We start from the raw sequence: 17,394 nt of genomic DNA, 5'->3' as shown, positions 1-17,394 counted from the left end.
GTGTGAAAATCATGAGAGACATGGAAAGACTAAGGAACTGTCAGATCGGAGGAGACTAAGGAAATAACACAACTAAATGTAATATGGGATCCTGGAAAAAGAACATTAGTGGAAAAACTGGTGAAATTCTAATAAGGTCTGTAGTTTTAGTAAGTCATTATTGATTATTTAGTTTTGATCATTATACCATGGTTATGTAAGATGTTAACATGAGGGTAAGCTGGGTAATGAATATTAAAAAAACTCTCTGTACTGTATTATCACTGTAACTTATTTGTACATCTAAAATTATTTCAAAATAAAATTTTTTAAGAGCTTTAAAAGAGAGAAAAAGAGACTTTATTCCTCTCCTTCAAATGCAGTATACCTTTCTTGATAGCAAATTATGTGTATAAAATTGATTTTTTAAAATTTATTTGGTAGAAGATAAAATGGTTACAAAAACCAAATTATTCAAAAACATTATTTAACATTTTAAAGAAAACCCCATAGTGGTCAACTAAAGTAAGATTTTTAACACTGTCTCCTATGAGGATAAATCTTGGAGGTTTACTTCCAAACTAGTTTCTTGACTGCCCTGACAGTTACATGAAAATAATACACATGTCTACATCGTTAGCAGGAAAAATACTCATCTCAAAAATTCAACATTGCAAATATCTACTGTAACTAACAGCTATGCGGTAATATGGACCATGTTTTACAAAGTTAAAAAGCTGACATTCTCTTTTAGTCTGAATACCTTCAAAGACATGAACAGAGAAAATTCCAAATCAAGTCCATTCAGGTCCTTTCTTATCTAGCCACATATACTTTAAAAGATAAGCAGTATATTCAATTAAAAGAAAAAATTATATGCCTGTCTTTAAAGTACACATATTTAATTCTAATGATACTGTCAAATTGGCAATGACTCAGTATTTGATTTTCATAATGAAATATTTTACGCTGTTAGAAAAATCTAAATAATCTAAGATTATATGAAAGAGAAAATCAAAGTATAAACTTTCCTATGAGTTTATTTCCCCTTGTTTTAAGTACCACAACTAGAACATCACTCAGGGAAATTTAAAAAAGATGCCTTAAGATATGATTTTAATAGATGCAAAAAATGTTAGCATTACCTTCTTATATCATCCATCATTTAAAAGGAAATTTTACTTATTCATAAGAAATTGATTATTTTATTCATAAGTCTTAGTTTACAAATCAGATACTCTCCACAGCTAAACACACACAATGCTAAGGTGGCCTCATTAACATATTAAAGCTATCAAGATTTCCATCCCTTCTGCAGCTTAATTTTATCACCTTTCATAATTCAAATGTATAAGCACTCAAATTCTAAATCCATACTGATATAAATATAAAATGCATGATGGCACAAAAAGATGCAAAGTATTTTCTTTCTGATAAGTTTCCAGATTCCCTCCTTTAAAAAGTAAATTTTAAAAAGTTTTAAATTGACTTTATAAAAATGCAAGCAAAGATACCTCACACAAGTCTATTAGGAAACCAAATATATTTCAGGTTACACAGGATATAAAAGAGGCTGTTTTCAAATCAAATAATCATTCTTTATGAGATGAAGATTTTAAAAACTTACTTTATTTTCTTAAAATTACATGGAAAATAGCAAAAATAATTTGTTTCTAATTTTGGTGCCCTGAACACAGAAATTCCTTTATGATATTGGTTGGAAATTCTAACTTATATGGCATGTTTTTAAAATATACTTTTTTTTTCTTCAGCCAAGAGACTTCTGAGGAGTGTAGCAAAGATTTTATAGACTTTCTAGGCTCTAATTTTATTTTCTCCTTCTAATGTTTATTTAAACACTAATAATTTTAGGAATCACAAACAAGTGTAAGCGTTTCCATTTAAACCTCAGAGAGAAACGTAACTCCAACTTTAGCCACTAAATGTAGTTTTATATTAGCATGTTTTCATTTAAGTTTATATATGCTAAACCACTTGCATTACTAGAACAGATATTAAAAACACACAATCATCACTCTCAAAATATTATTTGTTCAGTTTAAATTTAGTAGGAGAGACAAATATAATTAAATACATTCGTGTGAATAGTTTTTAGAATGAGAACAAGCTTGACCTTTATCATGTAAACTTTTATTTTTGAAAATCTAAGCAAAATGAAGGCTTCTACTTAAAAAATAAGCACTTAGTATTTAACTGCTAACATTAAGCCTTATTTTAAAAATCAATTACTTCAGAAAACTAGCACCTCCTAAGAAATAATACAGACCCTTCACTTCAAGAAATTAGAGTTCCTGTATCTGCACATATACTTATATGCATATTTAAATCTCTAATAAGTTTTCATACAACAAGCCTTACTGACAACTAAAATCAGTTAGCTACCATTTCATGTATTATAATTACATAACATAATAAGATACCCTGCTTCAGTTTTCTAGGCCAAGGGTCAGCAAACTTTCCTAAAAGGGCCAGATTTTAGGCTTGTGGGCCATACAGACACTGTTCCAACTAAAAACTCTGCCAATGTGCCAATGTAGTGCTAAGATGGCCACACACAATATGTATTAAGTGGGTGTGGCTGTGTTCCAATGAATATTTACCAAAATAGGTGGCTGGCCTGTAGGCTGTAGTTTGCTGACTCCTGCCCTAGGCAAACAGATGTGATATCAGTATATAACACTTCCAGCGAATGTATAATCATGTTTCCCTTGAATCTAGTAGTTGTTACAAGGAACATTAGCTATTTAAGTGGTAAAGAAACCATAAAAATGTTTCCTGAGGTCAGAATCTCAGATTGGACTGGGAAATTTAAACGTGTTAATAAAATACACATTAAAATATAAGTCTAAAAATGCATAGTAAGGGTATAATTAAATTTTATTAAACAATCTTACCTTAATCAAATGAAACAATCTAAGTTCTAGCACATCTCTGAAAATGTAAAGGTATGATTAAATTTTATCAAACAATCTTACCTTAATCAAATGAAAGAATCTAAACTCTAGTACATCTCTGGTTTCAATTCAAAATATATCTGAATCAAAACTTCAGTTTCTTGTCAAATTCCTAGAGAAACAAAATTGAAAACCTTAAGTCAGCTTCCAGTTCCAAATAAGATGGGGTAATCACATGCCAACAAATTAATGTAGCTATAAGACCTGGACAGAATGCATGGAACAACTACTAGGAAACTTTGAAAAGTAACAGTAGCAGGCAGATTAAGACAACCAGAATTTGATGTACCACTGAAGCAATCACAGGTTTACCATTTATTTCTCCCTCTGCTTTCATCCAGACTGAACATATGCAGCCCAAATGGAAAGCTTCTGAGAGAGGGAAAGCGGTCTTCTAAGACTCACAAGAAAGTGTGCAAATATCCCCGTTTTTTTCTCTTTACTCTCTCAAGCCCAGCCACCCATCACAGCTGTGGCAGCAGTGGCAATGGAGGTTATTAGGAACTAAAACTCTGAGAGAGGGAATCTACCTCTCTGATCACAGAAGCTGTGGTCCCAAGAGGATATGGTGAATCCCTTTTGCTTCTCTCTCTGTCCTCCTGCCACTTGGCCCTGAATATGGGCACAGCTGCAGGGAGTGAACATTAAAGAGGGATAAAGACCCACTTTCTGGTCAGAAAAGGGGAGCCATGCAGAATTATAAATTACTGGGAGATCACAAACAAGGAACATGGGTGAGCAACACCTCAAAGTTGTTTTATGAACTCCTGGACTCACCCTCGAGTGGCACATGCATACATCTGAGCCAAACAAACATACACAGACTTTGAGAACTATGGAACAGACCACTCCTCAAGTTCCAGACTGGCAATGGGTGGTACACATGTGGGACAGAACCAAGTAATATGGCAAAAGCTTTGAAAATCAAACTGATGTTGTAACTACAACCCACAGAAATTTGCAGTGTGACTCTAACTGGGTTGACTGTCTACTAAAACAAATATATCAACATTTTGCACAGTATTTAAACAAGGCCCAACATCTCCTAACGTAATAGTCAAATGTCCAGGATATAATCCAAAATTACTAGGTATACAAGGAATCAAAAAAACACAACTTGCACAGGAAAAATACCAACATCAAGAAAACAAAGATGTTGAAATTATCTAAGACGTTAAAGCTATTTAGAGCCATTATTACAGAATGCTTTAACAAGTAAGTGCAAACATTCTTGAAACAAAGAGATAAACTCAGAAAAAAAAAAACAGAAGATAAAAGAAGAACCAAATGGAAATTTTAGAAGTGGAAAAATACCAATAACCAAAATAAAAAGCTCACTAAATGAGCTCAATAGCAGAATGAAGATGACAGAAGAAAAAGTCAGTGAACTTACCACAGATGAATAAAAATGATCCAATATGAACATAGACAAAGATTGGGGAGAAAAGGTCAACATCAATCACATTTCTGTACATTAACAATGAACAGTTTAGAACCCTCAAATTTAAAAATAATACCATTCAAAATAGCTCCATAAAAACCAAATAGTTGAGCATAAACCTATTAGAACATATACAAGAGCTATATGCTAACAACAACAAAATGCTGATGCAGGCATCAGGAAAATCTGAGTAAGTCGAAAGATATCCTGTGTTCATGGATCAGAAAGCTCAACATCATAAAGATGTCAATTCTCCCCAAACTGGTCTAGAAATTTAATGCAACTCCAATAAAAATTCCAGGATTTTTTGTAGTTACAGACAAGCTGATTCTAAGATTATTATGGAAAGGCAAAAGAACTAGAGAAGACAAAACTATTTTTAAAATAAATAAAGTTGAAGGAATTATACTACCTAATTTTAAGGCTTTAAGCTACTTACCAAGACAATGTGATATTGCTGAAGGGAGAGATCTGTCAATCAATGGAAAAGAACACAGTGTTCACAAATATATCCACACAAACAGGGTCAACTGATTTTTGTCAAAGGTTCAAAGGCATACAATGAGGAAAGGATTGTCTTTTCAACAAATGGTGTTGGAACAATTGTGCATCCATATGCAAAGAAAAAAATAAAATTTCACCTAAACCCTCATGTTACACAAAAATTCACTCAAATGTAAAACAGAAAACTGTAAAACTTGTACCCAAAAAATGACAAAGAATAAAATCTTTGTTACCTGAAGTTAAGCAGAGTTCTGAGATATGACACCAAAAACATAATCCATAAAATTAAAAGTTATAAATTGGACTTCACCAAAATTAAAAATTTATGCTCTGGAAAGGTATCTTTAACATAACATAAGGACAAGCTACTGACAGGGAGATAATACCTGCAAATTGCTTATGGAGCAAAGGACTTCCATCCAACAAATATATAGAACACTCAAAACTCAACAGTAAGAGAACAATATAATTTAAATATGAGCAAAAGCACATGATTAGAATAGCTTAAAAAACAAACAAAAACAACTGGTAATTCCAAATGCTGCTAAAGATACAGAGCAATAGAAATCTCATTCATTACTGGTGGAAATAAAAAAAATGGTACAACCACTTGAAAGACAGTTTGGCAGTTTCTAATAGAGCTAAGTATACATTTATCATATGACACAGCAGTCAAACTCCTAGATACTTACTAAACTGAACTGAAAACTTGTATTCAGACAAAAACCTGTACACCAATATTTAATGAAGCTTTATTCATAATCACCAAAACCTGGAAGCAACCAAAATGTCCAGGTGAATGGATAAACAAACTGTGGTATTCCTATACAATAAAATACTATGCAGAAATGAAAAGGAATGAACTATTTGATTCATGAAACAACATGAATAAACCTTAAATGTATTTTTCTAAATGAAAGAAGTCAGATCCAAAAGCAATATATTATATGATTGCATTCAGATGACACAATGGAAAATGCAAAACACAGGAGATTTTGGTTGTCAGGAGAGGAGTTGGGGTATGGAGTAGTGGCTGACTACAAAGGGGATGCATGGAGAAATCTTTTAGTGTGATGGAGTCATTCTGTATGACACTGAGGTGGTGTATACATGACGTTGTGCATTTGTCAAAACCCACAGAACTGCACATCACAAAGACTGAACTTTAACGTATGCAAATTTTTACAAATCAACTAAAATGTTGGGGGAATTTTAAGATAGAATGCAGTCCACGACAAGTGAATCTGGCTGTATTATAAACGAATGGCATAACCCAACTAAAGCAGGTAGGGTAAATTTATTTCTCACAGGGGTACTGGTTGACAACTGTGAACTCGCTTTACTGAGATGGAACAAACAAGTAAATGGATGGATGATCAAGGCCAGGTTGCTGTTAGAAAGGAAAGTTACAGATAAGCAAAGTGGGGAAGCCTAGTATGAACCCTGTGGTACTGGATTAGTCACAGACGTCAGTATGAACTTAATATATATTATATATACAGCATAATATATAATACAAATAGATAGGTACAATTATAGTTGTACATAAATACGTGATTAATATACAAATGTATTATTTCCTAGCTCTATCCTCTGAGAAGGCCTTGAAATGGTGATACCCCTGTATCAACAAGTATATCCAATACCCAGAGAGACAATGGATCTAAACACAATTCTCCAATACAAGAAACCAGGGCTCCTAGTAGAAATGGCTGATTCTAGGGCTAGGGCAGAGAAAATATATGATAAGCCTGAAGTATCTTGTAGTACCAGAAATTAAGGAAGTATTCAAAAAAGAAAAGGACGGGACATATCAAAGGAATACAGGGACCAACACTGGAACAACTTTAGCAACAAAATAACATAGTATTGAACTATAAGCCAATGTATAAAATAAGTATACATCCTGATATAAATGACTGAATAAATAAATGGAAGAGAAGGGACAAAGGTTTACTTACAGAAGAAAACTTAATAGCATATAGATATACCCTATCCATAAGATAAAACAATCTCCCACCCTTTTGGGTGGGAGAAAATTAGCAACTGATTGGGTGGGCTGAAATTAGCAACTGATTTCTAAATATAATACAAAGAGACAAAAATATCAACTTTACAGTGAGGAAATCTGATAAAGAGTGCCTTAGCCAAGTAATGCTGTCATCATGCACTTTGATAAGATGTGAGGAAAAGGGCATTTCCCTCTGTGTATTCTTCCCTAAAACTCATAACCTCAGTCTAATCACAAGAAGAGCATCAGACAAACACAAATTGAGAGACACTCTGCAAAATATCTGACTGGTACTAGTACTCAGAACTATCAAGTTTACGAAAAACAAAGGCAGAGACACTGTCATAGACTATAGAGATTTAGGGAGAGATGACAAATGTAACGCGTAATCCTGGAATGGATTCGAGAACAGGAGACCCAGTGGAAAATCTGGCAAAATCCCAGTTTGGAATCTGGAGTTTGGTTAGTAGTAAGGTACCAGTGTTGGTTTCTTGGTTTTGAAAAATGCACTTGGTTTCGCAAATTGTTATTATTATGGCAAGCTGTGTGAGGAATATACAGGAACTCTTTGTATTATCTTTGTAACTCTTCTATACACCTAAACCTCTTCCAAAATAAAAAGGTTGTTTTTAATGGTCAAAAGAACTGAATAGATCCTTCACCAAAGAGAATATAACAAAACATACAACAAAATGTGCAACATCACTAGCTATCAGGAAAGTGAAAATGAAACTCATTATCAGGTACCACTACAAATCGATTAGAATGGCTAAAATGAAAAATATTGAACATACCAAGTGCTGACAACTGTGCAGAACAACTAGAACACTCACACATTGCTGATGGAAATACAAAGTGGTATAGACACTTTAGAAAAGTTTGTCAATTTCTTGACAATAAACAGTTACCATGACCCATCAATCCCATACCTATGTATTTTTACCCAACAGAAATGAAAACTCATTTGCACAAAATCCTATACACAAATGTTTATAGAAGCTCTATTCAAAATAGCTAAAAACTGGAAACAACTCAAATGTCCTCCAATTAATAAACTTATAGACAAACTGTGGTACATCCATACAACTGAATACTGCTCAGTAATAAAAAGGAATAAAATATCAATACACAGAACAACTTACATGAATCTTATAAGGCATTATGCTGAGTAAATGGATATGTAACAGTCTTAAATGGCTTCATGCTCTATTATTCCACTTCATGACCATTTTTGAAAAGACAAAAGTAAAATGGCAGAGTTACCAGATATTGAGGGGTAGGGAGGGAGCACAACTACACAGGGACAACACAAGGTAGTTTTTTGAGCTAAGGAAACTATTCTGGATATTGACTGTGATGGTGGTTAGATAAATCTATACACGTTGAAATATATCAACTATACACAGGAGAAGTCAGTTTTACTGCATGTTCATTTAAAAAAATAAAATTTATGATACTTAAAAGACTTTTAAATCATCAAGGCCTTTTCAGGATTATTTAGTTTGGATCTTACAGTCTGTAAAAATCCTCTTGTTTATTCTGCCTACTTTTCAGATAGAGCAAGTGACAAATAGCTCAGTCCTGACATGTAAAATCACTAGAGGGATCAATGGTCTAAATGTCAGTTCCCTTAAGCAACGTATCACCTGCAAAGGAGTCTGATCTGCTCATCACCACTATCCCACCTAATTGAAAAGTAAATCCTGACATCTGCTTAGTGGTATCATAAAAGAACTTTCATTAAAGATTTTTTAAAAATACTGATTTACAGTCAGTAGAGAATTCCACATTGTTGGTCAGGGAGAGGAATGTGATTAATTCTGCTTCCACTGCATAATAAGCATTCTGAAAATAAAAAGTAAAACAGGCCAGGCAAAGTGGTTCATGCTTGTAATCCCAGGACTTTGGGAGACCAAGGTGGGTGGATCACCTGAGGTCAGGAGTTTGAGACCAGCCTGGCCAACATGGTGAAACCAAAAATACAAAAAAATTAGCTGGGTGTGGTGGCATGCGCCTGTAATCCCAGCTACTCGGGAGGCTGAGTCACGAGAATCACTTAAGCCCGGGAGACAGAGGTTGCAGTGAGCCGAGATCGCACCACTGCACTCCAGCCTGGGTGACAGAGTGAGATTCCATCTCAAAAAAAAAAAAAAGTAAAACAATCATTTGTTTCTACCTTTTTTATCAGGGAAAAAATAGTCGCTTTATTTGAATAAGTAGGATGAGGAATGCAAGCTGGAAAACACAGTATTTCAGAAGTATTTCTACTCTTCTGTAAGAATTTCTTTATTGTACTTCAACTAATACAGTACACTACAAGCTTACAGTGAATTATTACTATACTATACATGCATGTGGGCATAAAACATAAAAATCTACATACTACAGGAATTTAAATTTTTTAAAACTAAGTATAAAGGTACTACCTCTTCTGAACACTTTTTATCATGTTATTTAATCTATCTGGTTCCTACATGTACCTTAAGTATTATTTTTAAAAATCATATTTAGCCAACTATTTCCATTTAACCTAAACTCGATTATTTGTTTTTAAGGATACCGTTGTTCTCAGTTGTGCTACTAAATTCAGCAACACCTTCAGATTATTATATTTAAAAGAATATGAGTTTTTTTTTAAAAGTCGATCAGCAATTGCACTAATTTCAAATGAAAAACAAAAAGCCTCTATAAGGAACAGTTTTTGCCTTAAGGCCTTTTGTTGTCATAATATTACATCCAATTATAAGTTAAATGATCTGCTTCAAGAATTTAGATTATTTTCCCCAGGAACACATTTGGGAAAACTGATGACATTACCTGGTACCATATCCTTTCTAACGGAAGCCATGTGCGTGTAGTAGCTATAATTCACTAAGGTCAGTTTAGGTTTGACACTCATTAAAACCCACTGAATGGAGTACCTATTGCAAATCTGTATGCTTACTGCTCCATGTAATCTTCTCACTTGATGTTCAACTTACTAAACAAAGGCTGTTTTATTAATAATAATCAAAATCTGACTTCCGAAGATGCACTGCACCTGTCAAAAGTTTCAGTAGGTTAGTAAAGTTCCTGTCTCCTCTCTGTAGCATTGAATGTGTTTAAGTCACTACTATATTTTAATGTCCATAAACACGGAGTTTTTTCCTGTCTTTTTCAAAGAATCAAGAAAACTTCGGTTAATTAGTATTACACCACTCACAGTTAAACTTCCAGCTCTCTTCAAAAGTTGCCAATTAATAAGAATTTTTACATATGAACTAAACCCAACAGGATGCTTTCCCTTACTGGCCACTGAAACGCTAAGTTCACAGAAATCAACATTACCTAGTAACATTTTGAAGATTAAACCACCTAGCTCTATAAAAGTAGCTACTACTTTCCTTCATCGAAATTAGTATCATCCAAATTTAAATATCACAATAGCCATCTCTACACTTAAGCAAATCAAACGAACTTTCCACCCATTATTCCAAAAGTTCTTCTTTGGGAAATGAAGTTTTATATAAAATATATTTAGGCTATTTGTTTAGAAACATTAAAGGTCAGAATAAGAAATTATCCATAAATAATGTTAAATCATCAAAGAATCAAGAAGGGATTTGGGGTGGAGAACTTGATATATACTGAAATTAAGAAGACCTCATGTGACATTTACACTAATGTAGCCCAAACCTGTGTTACAAGTATATTTAACCACTTGCTAACAGTTCTGATAAAAAGTTCTATGATTGAAATCAATGCCTGTGTAGACTATAAATCTCATATACCTATGCTTACTCCAATCCACCATTACTGAAGTTCCCTATTGCTACATTGGGAAACTACATGATACAGAATTGTAACCATGACTATCACTAAGAAAACTACAAATAACTGTCTTTAGAAGGCATTTAATAATTGGTAAGAATACCGCAGTTTTTCCATGAAGAGTAGACCCACACTCGGCACACAGTGGGAGCACAAGAGAGAATTGTATATGAGGAAGACAGAAGCTCTAAGAGCAGTGACCAATAGATAGCAAATGTCTTCCACTATTTTAAAAGTCTATCTCATAAAAGACATATTGAGAAATTTATTTTAATTTGCTTCTGAGTTGGCAGTTCTTCACTATAGGTGGATACTGGTTTAAAGCAACTGCTGATTTTTTTTTTTTTAATTGGGTAAGTACTCTCTGACTGTTGAATCTAGGAGGTGAAAGCAAGGCTGCGAACTATGGTTCATGCCTATAATCCCATCATTTTGGGAGGCCAAGGTGTAAGGATAGTTTGAGCCCAGGAACTCAAGACCAGCCTGGGCAACATAGACTCCATCTCTACAGAAGATTTAAAAAATAGCCAGATGTGGTACAGTGTGCCTGTAGTCCCAGCTAGTTGGGAGGCTGAGGTAGGAAGACTGTTTGTGCCGAGGAGGTCAAGGCTACAGTGAGCCTGTGCTCATACCAATGCACTCCAGCCTGGGTGACAGAGCCAGACCCTTTCTCAAAAATAATAGTAATAATAATAATAGGAGGAGGAGGAGGAAGAAGAAGCAAAGCAGAGCTGCCTTTAGCACTTTAGAGTCTTTACCAAGAAAAGTAAAATGGAGTACATGGTCATTCTTAAGGCCTTTTTAAAAATTCCTCAGTGGGTATCTGATTAAGTCTTAAATCGTCCTCTAAGTCTGGATTTTTGAACTCAAAATTCCTCACTGTTTTTGAAGCAGAAAATAGAAAAAAAAGAGAGATAAATGAGGTTCCTAACTCAATGCAAAGAAAAAACAAAGTAAGCCTTTGTTAGCAGTATCTGTTAAGCATCTAGTATGTAAAACACTACTGTAGTGATGGGATGAGGAAAGGGCCAAAACAAAGAACACTAGTACTGGCTTTCAAAGAGCTTACATAAATATGGAATACATGAAGAATTCTTTATAAAGCAATGCTGTATGTTTTGCTTGTTTTTATAAGTATACTGCTAGACACACAAGGGCAGATACTATGTCTGTCTTGTTTACCACAATAGCCCCAGTGCCTACTACAATGACTAGACATAGCAAGCACTAAAAAAAATTGGTTGTATAAATGAAGACTTTCAACAGCTATGTCAATACTGACACTTGGCTTCCTTGACTCCAGTGATCTAGCCCTCTTTGACAGGCAGAACAATGGCCCTCCAAAGATGTCTGTGCCCTTAAGCACTGGAACCTAAGTTACCTTACATGGCAAAAGGGACTTGCAGTTATAATTAAGGTTAAGGAACTTGAGATGGGAGAGATTACCCTGTATTATCCAGGTAGGCTCAATCTCATCACATGAGGCTTTTAAAGTGGAAGAGGAAGACAGCAGGTGGATCAGAGTTTAAATCAAAGGAGAAGGAAATATTGGAAGCTTCAGAGAGACTTGACCTTTGTTACTGGTTTTGAAGATGAAGGAGGGCCACATGCCAGGGAACGAGGGTGGAATGTAGGTGCTAGAAAGGGCTCTGATCAAGACAAATGCTACAACCATAAGGAAGTGAATTCTACCAAAACCCCAAATAAGCAAGGAAACTGATCTTGCCCTACAGCCTCCAGAAAGGAACATGGCCATGCTGAAATTTTTATTTTAACCCAGTGAGACCTGGATTGGCCTACTGACTCACAGAACTGTAAGATTAAAAAACTTTCTGTTGAAGCTACCAAGTTTGTATTGATTTATGATGGTAGCAATAGAAAACTAATATGCCCCTTATCGCTTCTACTCTAGCAACCCAAATATATAGCTTTTCTTGTCAACACCCTGATACTGGTTCAATACATGATTTAACGTTCTGAAATGCTTTGATCTGATCATAATCTCCTATTCTTACCTCTTCTACTTCATATTCCCTACATCTGTCATTATTAAGGAAAGACCTTGTTTAAAAGAACAATATGTAGAAACAAAATGCCACTTATCAATCATGAATTAGTATTTTCTAGTTAGAATGTTTGGTCAGCTTTATATCCAAAAGTATAAAACGACACAACAGAATAGTTATAACAAACTGCAAATTTCATATGCCTTGCAACATTGCAGTACCAAGGACCCACATTGAAATGTGTAATTAAACAACCCAGTGTGTCAAATGCTGATTTACTTTTAAAGAAACTGTATTTTGTTTTTAAATCTGGACCCATTTCTTTGCCTCTTTATATTTATGCACTTGCTCTAAAATATTAAAAACAACTTCATAAACAATCTGTTTAACAGTAATTAGAATTTTATCTAGTTAAAACAACAGCAAAGCATGCCACAACACAGATGGCACGAAACTTTCTCCTTGCCTGATTAGTGTCAAAAAATTGTTCTCCAATTTCATAATTAGGAAAAATTTTGTCACAGGCTATCTCACAAAATACTAGTGAAAGGACAGTTTTATTAAGAAAGTCTTTGCTCAGCATATATCTTAATTATTTCTCAATGTAAAAAATTGTCTTACTACTCTGATAAAACCCTGCCAAATAAGTGACTAAGGAATCATAATGGATAGAAGTCTGTACCACTGATTTCACTCTAGTTCCAATTCCTTAAGCACACTAATTCTTTGTGGAGTAGAGGTTCCCAGACTATGATGCATGAATCACCTGGCGAGTGTTTAAAACTTCCAATGACCAAGTTCTAACCCATACCAATTAAATCAAAAGGTCTGGAGATAAGAGAAGCATAAAAGTTTTTAAACTCCCCAAGCGGTTCCAGTATGGTTTAAGGCATGGTACAGTGCACTGAATGGAGTCAGGAAGCCTGGGATCTGGCACTGGCTGTGCCACCAGGAAGCTTGGGTACGTCACTGGGTAGCCATTTCCTCATCTATAAAAATATAGGATTGGACAAGTTATTTCTAATATCTAACATTTTATAAGTCTAGGAAGAGATTCCTTAGTTTTCTTCAAAAGATTAAATCACCTCAACATTTAAACTATGCAAAAAAATTGAAATCCATGATCTGATGATGCTTATTCCTACCTGTTAAAATCTTATTTTTATAAAGATTATTTTATAGTAGAGATCAAATTCAACTACATTTCAGTTGCACAGATTTTTATATATCCTTATGCTCATCCATGTCATAAAAGGGTATATATGTTAGGAATGACTGGAAGCTTGAATTATCTCAAAATACAGCTTCCTATCAGATTATTTCTAGAATTCCTATTAAAATATACTGCATGTATTCTGATTTTCTTGAATAGCATTCCTGGTTTTGCTTAGCTCCTGAATATACAAAATGACTTGAACTTTTTATTAACGTTATTTCATAAAAGCAAATCATTAAGGAAACAAGAAACAGTTGAAATAATCCCTGAGTATCAAGTTATTCTGTATACAGTCTCAAACCGAATTCTTACCCTTGACCAGCCCTCTTACAAATGTACACTACCAGTTATGAGGGTGCTTGGAAAAAGGTTAATTCATTCAACAAGTTAAGCATTTTTATAGTTCCAGAGTTTGGGGACTGGGTGGCGGACTTCTAATATGTCCCTGCAGTGATCCCTGCCTTCTGATAGTCGCATGTTGTGTAACCCTCTTTAAGTGTGGGCCAGACCTAGTAACTTGCTTATAAAGAAGAAAATATTGGCCAAGCATGGTGGTTCACACCTGTAATCCCAAGACTTTGGGAGGCCAAGGCAGGAGGATCACTTGAGCCCAGGAGTTCAAGACCAGCCTGGGCAACATAGTAAGACTCTGTCTCAATTTTTAAAAATAAAGAAAATACGGCAACAGTGATGGGAAGTCACTTCTGTGATTAGGTTATAAAAATTGTGATGTGCTTCTTGCTAGCACTCTCTTTTGCTGGCACTTTTTCTTGCCCTCTTGCTTGTCTGCTCTAAGTCAACTGCCATATTGCGAGATGCTGTATGGGGCCCTTTGGCATGGGTCCAAGGGAGGCCTCTGGCCAACAGCCTGAGAAGAAATGAATCCTGCCTTATGAGTGACCTAGAAAATGGATCCTTCCACATCAAGATTTCTGATGAGACTTCAGGCCCTGTCAACATACTGGTTCATAACCTTGTAAGAGACCCAGCACCTATGCTGTTCCTGGATTCCTGACTCACTGCAATATAATAAATGTGTGTTTTGAGTGGGTATGTTTTAAAGTAATTTGTTTTGCAACAATAGGTAACTAATATAGGCATGTAGCAATGAATAAAAACACTGCAGTCAAAGAACCAATAGTTGAGTAATAAGATAGATCAAGGTATCGACAATCCAGTAATGGGTGAGACATGTAAATAAATGTAATAAAGTATTTTAGGGGCTCTGATAAAAGCATACATGTGTTTGAATGCCACATGCAGCGTTTTTTTAAAAAAAGAAAAAAGTATACATGTGAGTGGTAAGGTACAGACATAAGAAAGGATATGTATATTAAAAGGCTCAGGCACTGATGTTCTTTAAAAGGGAAGAATGTGAATTATAAGCATCAAAGAAAATATAATGGTCACTTTGGAAAACTAAAGGTAATCCCAATTATTTCCCACCTATTCAAGAAAACTGCTGCAGCAATTTTCTCTTCCTTCTACTGCATTGTCAAATATTCCCTCTCTACTGGATTATTCCTATCACATTAAATATAGAACCAAAAATTTTTTTAAAGCCCACTCTCTTAACTCTACACACCAAATGTGCATAGTTCCCCCTTTACAATAAAATTCAAAAGTGTTGCCTACACTCACTGTCTCCACATCTCCTATTTTCTCCTGAATCCATATCAACCAAGCTTTTCATCCCATCTGTCTACCAACTTGCCCTTATTTAAGGTCACCAACGTCTTACACATTGCTAAACAAAACAGTCGATTCTCCAACTTCCTCTCATTTTACCTATGAGCAGGAGCTGACACAAACAATAATTCCGTCCTTGAAATACATGGCTCTCAAAATACCCACCTCTACTGGTTTTAATCTTATTAGGTTGGCGCAAAAGTAATTGCGGTTTTGGACCGTGAATTTTAAATCATTATATTATAACTAGGCTCAAACACATCTTTATTCATCAAAATAGGAAACATTACAATCAACACATTTTTGCCAATGAGAAATAAGTTTATTTATTCCTGTAGTGTAAAAATGCGTGATCTGGGATTCGATAAACTCTTGGAAAGCTTTTTCTGCATTCTGGTTGTGGAAACATCTTCCCTGCAAAAAGTTGCTGAGATGCTTGAAGAAGTGGTAGTCAGTTGGCAAGAAGTCAGGTGAATACAGTGAATGAGGCAAAACTTTTTGCCCAATTCATTCAACTTTTGAAGCGCTGGTTGTGCGATGCACCGTCAGGCATTGTTGTGGAGAAGGACTGGGCCCTTTATGTTGATCAATGCTGGCTGCAGGCATTGCAGTTTTCCATGCATCTCAGTGATTTGTTGGGCATACTTCTCAGATGTAATTGTTTTGCAGGAACTCAGAAAGCTGTAGTGGATCAGACCGGCAGCAGACCATCGAACAGTGACCATGAACTTTTTTGGCACAAGTTTGGCTTTGGGAAGTGCTCTGGAGCTTCTGCTCAGTCCAGCCACTAAGCTGGTCATCAGCGGTTGTCATATAAAATCCACTTATCATCGCAAGTCACCATCTGATCGAGAAATGGTTCATTGTTGTTACACAAAGTAAGAGAAGACAACACTTCAAAATGACGATTGTTTTTATTTTCAGTCAGCTCATGAGGCACCCACTTATCGAGCTTTTACACCCTTCTAATTTGCTTCAAATGCCGAATGACCATAGGATGGTTGATGTTGAGTTCTTTGGCAACTTCTAGTGTTGTAAGAGGATCAGCTTCGATGATTGCTCTCAATTGGTCGTTGCCAACTTTCGATGGCCGGCCAGGACACTCCTCATCTTCACGGCTCTTGTCTCCTTTGCAAAAGTTCTTGAACCACCACTGCATTGTACCTTTGTTATCAATTTCTGGGCCAAATGTATTGTTGATGCTGCGAGTTGTCTCTGCTGCTTTATGACCCATTTTGAACTTGAATAAGAAAATCACTCAAATTTGCTTTTTGTCTAACATCATTTCCATAGTCTAAAATAAATATAAAATAAATAGCAAGTAATAAGTCATTAGCAAAACAAAGCAAGAAATGCACATTAAAATGATGTATGACATAACCACATTTATTTAAGAATGTACTCCAATATCAAACAGCAAATTTAAACAATGCAAAAACCGCAATTATGTCTGCACCAGCCTAACGCTCCATGCTCACTCCACTTCAGTCACACTAGCCTCCTCCTTGTTCCTTGAACATACTAGGCACACACTTTCCTCAAATCTGTTACCCTTGCTATACCTTAGAACAGGGATGTTCTTTCCTGAGATATCTGTATAGATTCTTTTTAGGTCTTCACTCAAATGTCACAATCCTTCCCAGGCCTGCCCTCCTCCAATCGCCGTGCCTTCCAACACTCCCCCAATCCCCTTTCCCTCCTTTATTTTGCTATCTGATACAGTATATATTTTATCTGTTAGTTTCAGTTTCCCTCTCAGCTAG

General features: G+C 35.3%; 1 protein-coding gene across 5 annotated transcripts in view; it reads right to left on the bottom strand.

Moving 5' to 3' along the window:
• Positions 1 to 17,394, bottom strand: part of GLCE (glucuronic acid epimerase) — a 126,884-nt gene that overhangs the window by 73,250 nt on the left and 36,240 nt on the right. For 3 of the 5 annotated variants that reach the window (XM_030814659.1, XM_030814656.1, XM_003267154.3), the window contains exon 2: positions 2,976 to 3,066. The gene's annotated coding sequence lies outside the window, so the exon portion shown is untranslated. Of the gene's footprint in view, positions 1 to 2,975; positions 3,067 to 4,834; positions 4,867 to 17,394 lie in introns of those variants that run through there. The other 2 variants (XM_030814657.1, XM_030814658.1) reach the window with 2 other exon arrangements.

The sequence above is a fragment of the Nomascus leucogenys genome, chromosome 6, assembly GCF_006542625.1.
Source record: "Nomascus leucogenys isolate Asia chromosome 6, Asia_NLE_v1, whole genome shotgun sequence".
Lineage (NCBI taxonomy): Eukaryota > Metazoa > Chordata > Mammalia > Primates > Hylobatidae > Nomascus > Nomascus leucogenys.
Note: the sequence above shows the minus strand (reverse complement) of the source record. Positions and strands in the feature narration are given on the sequence as shown.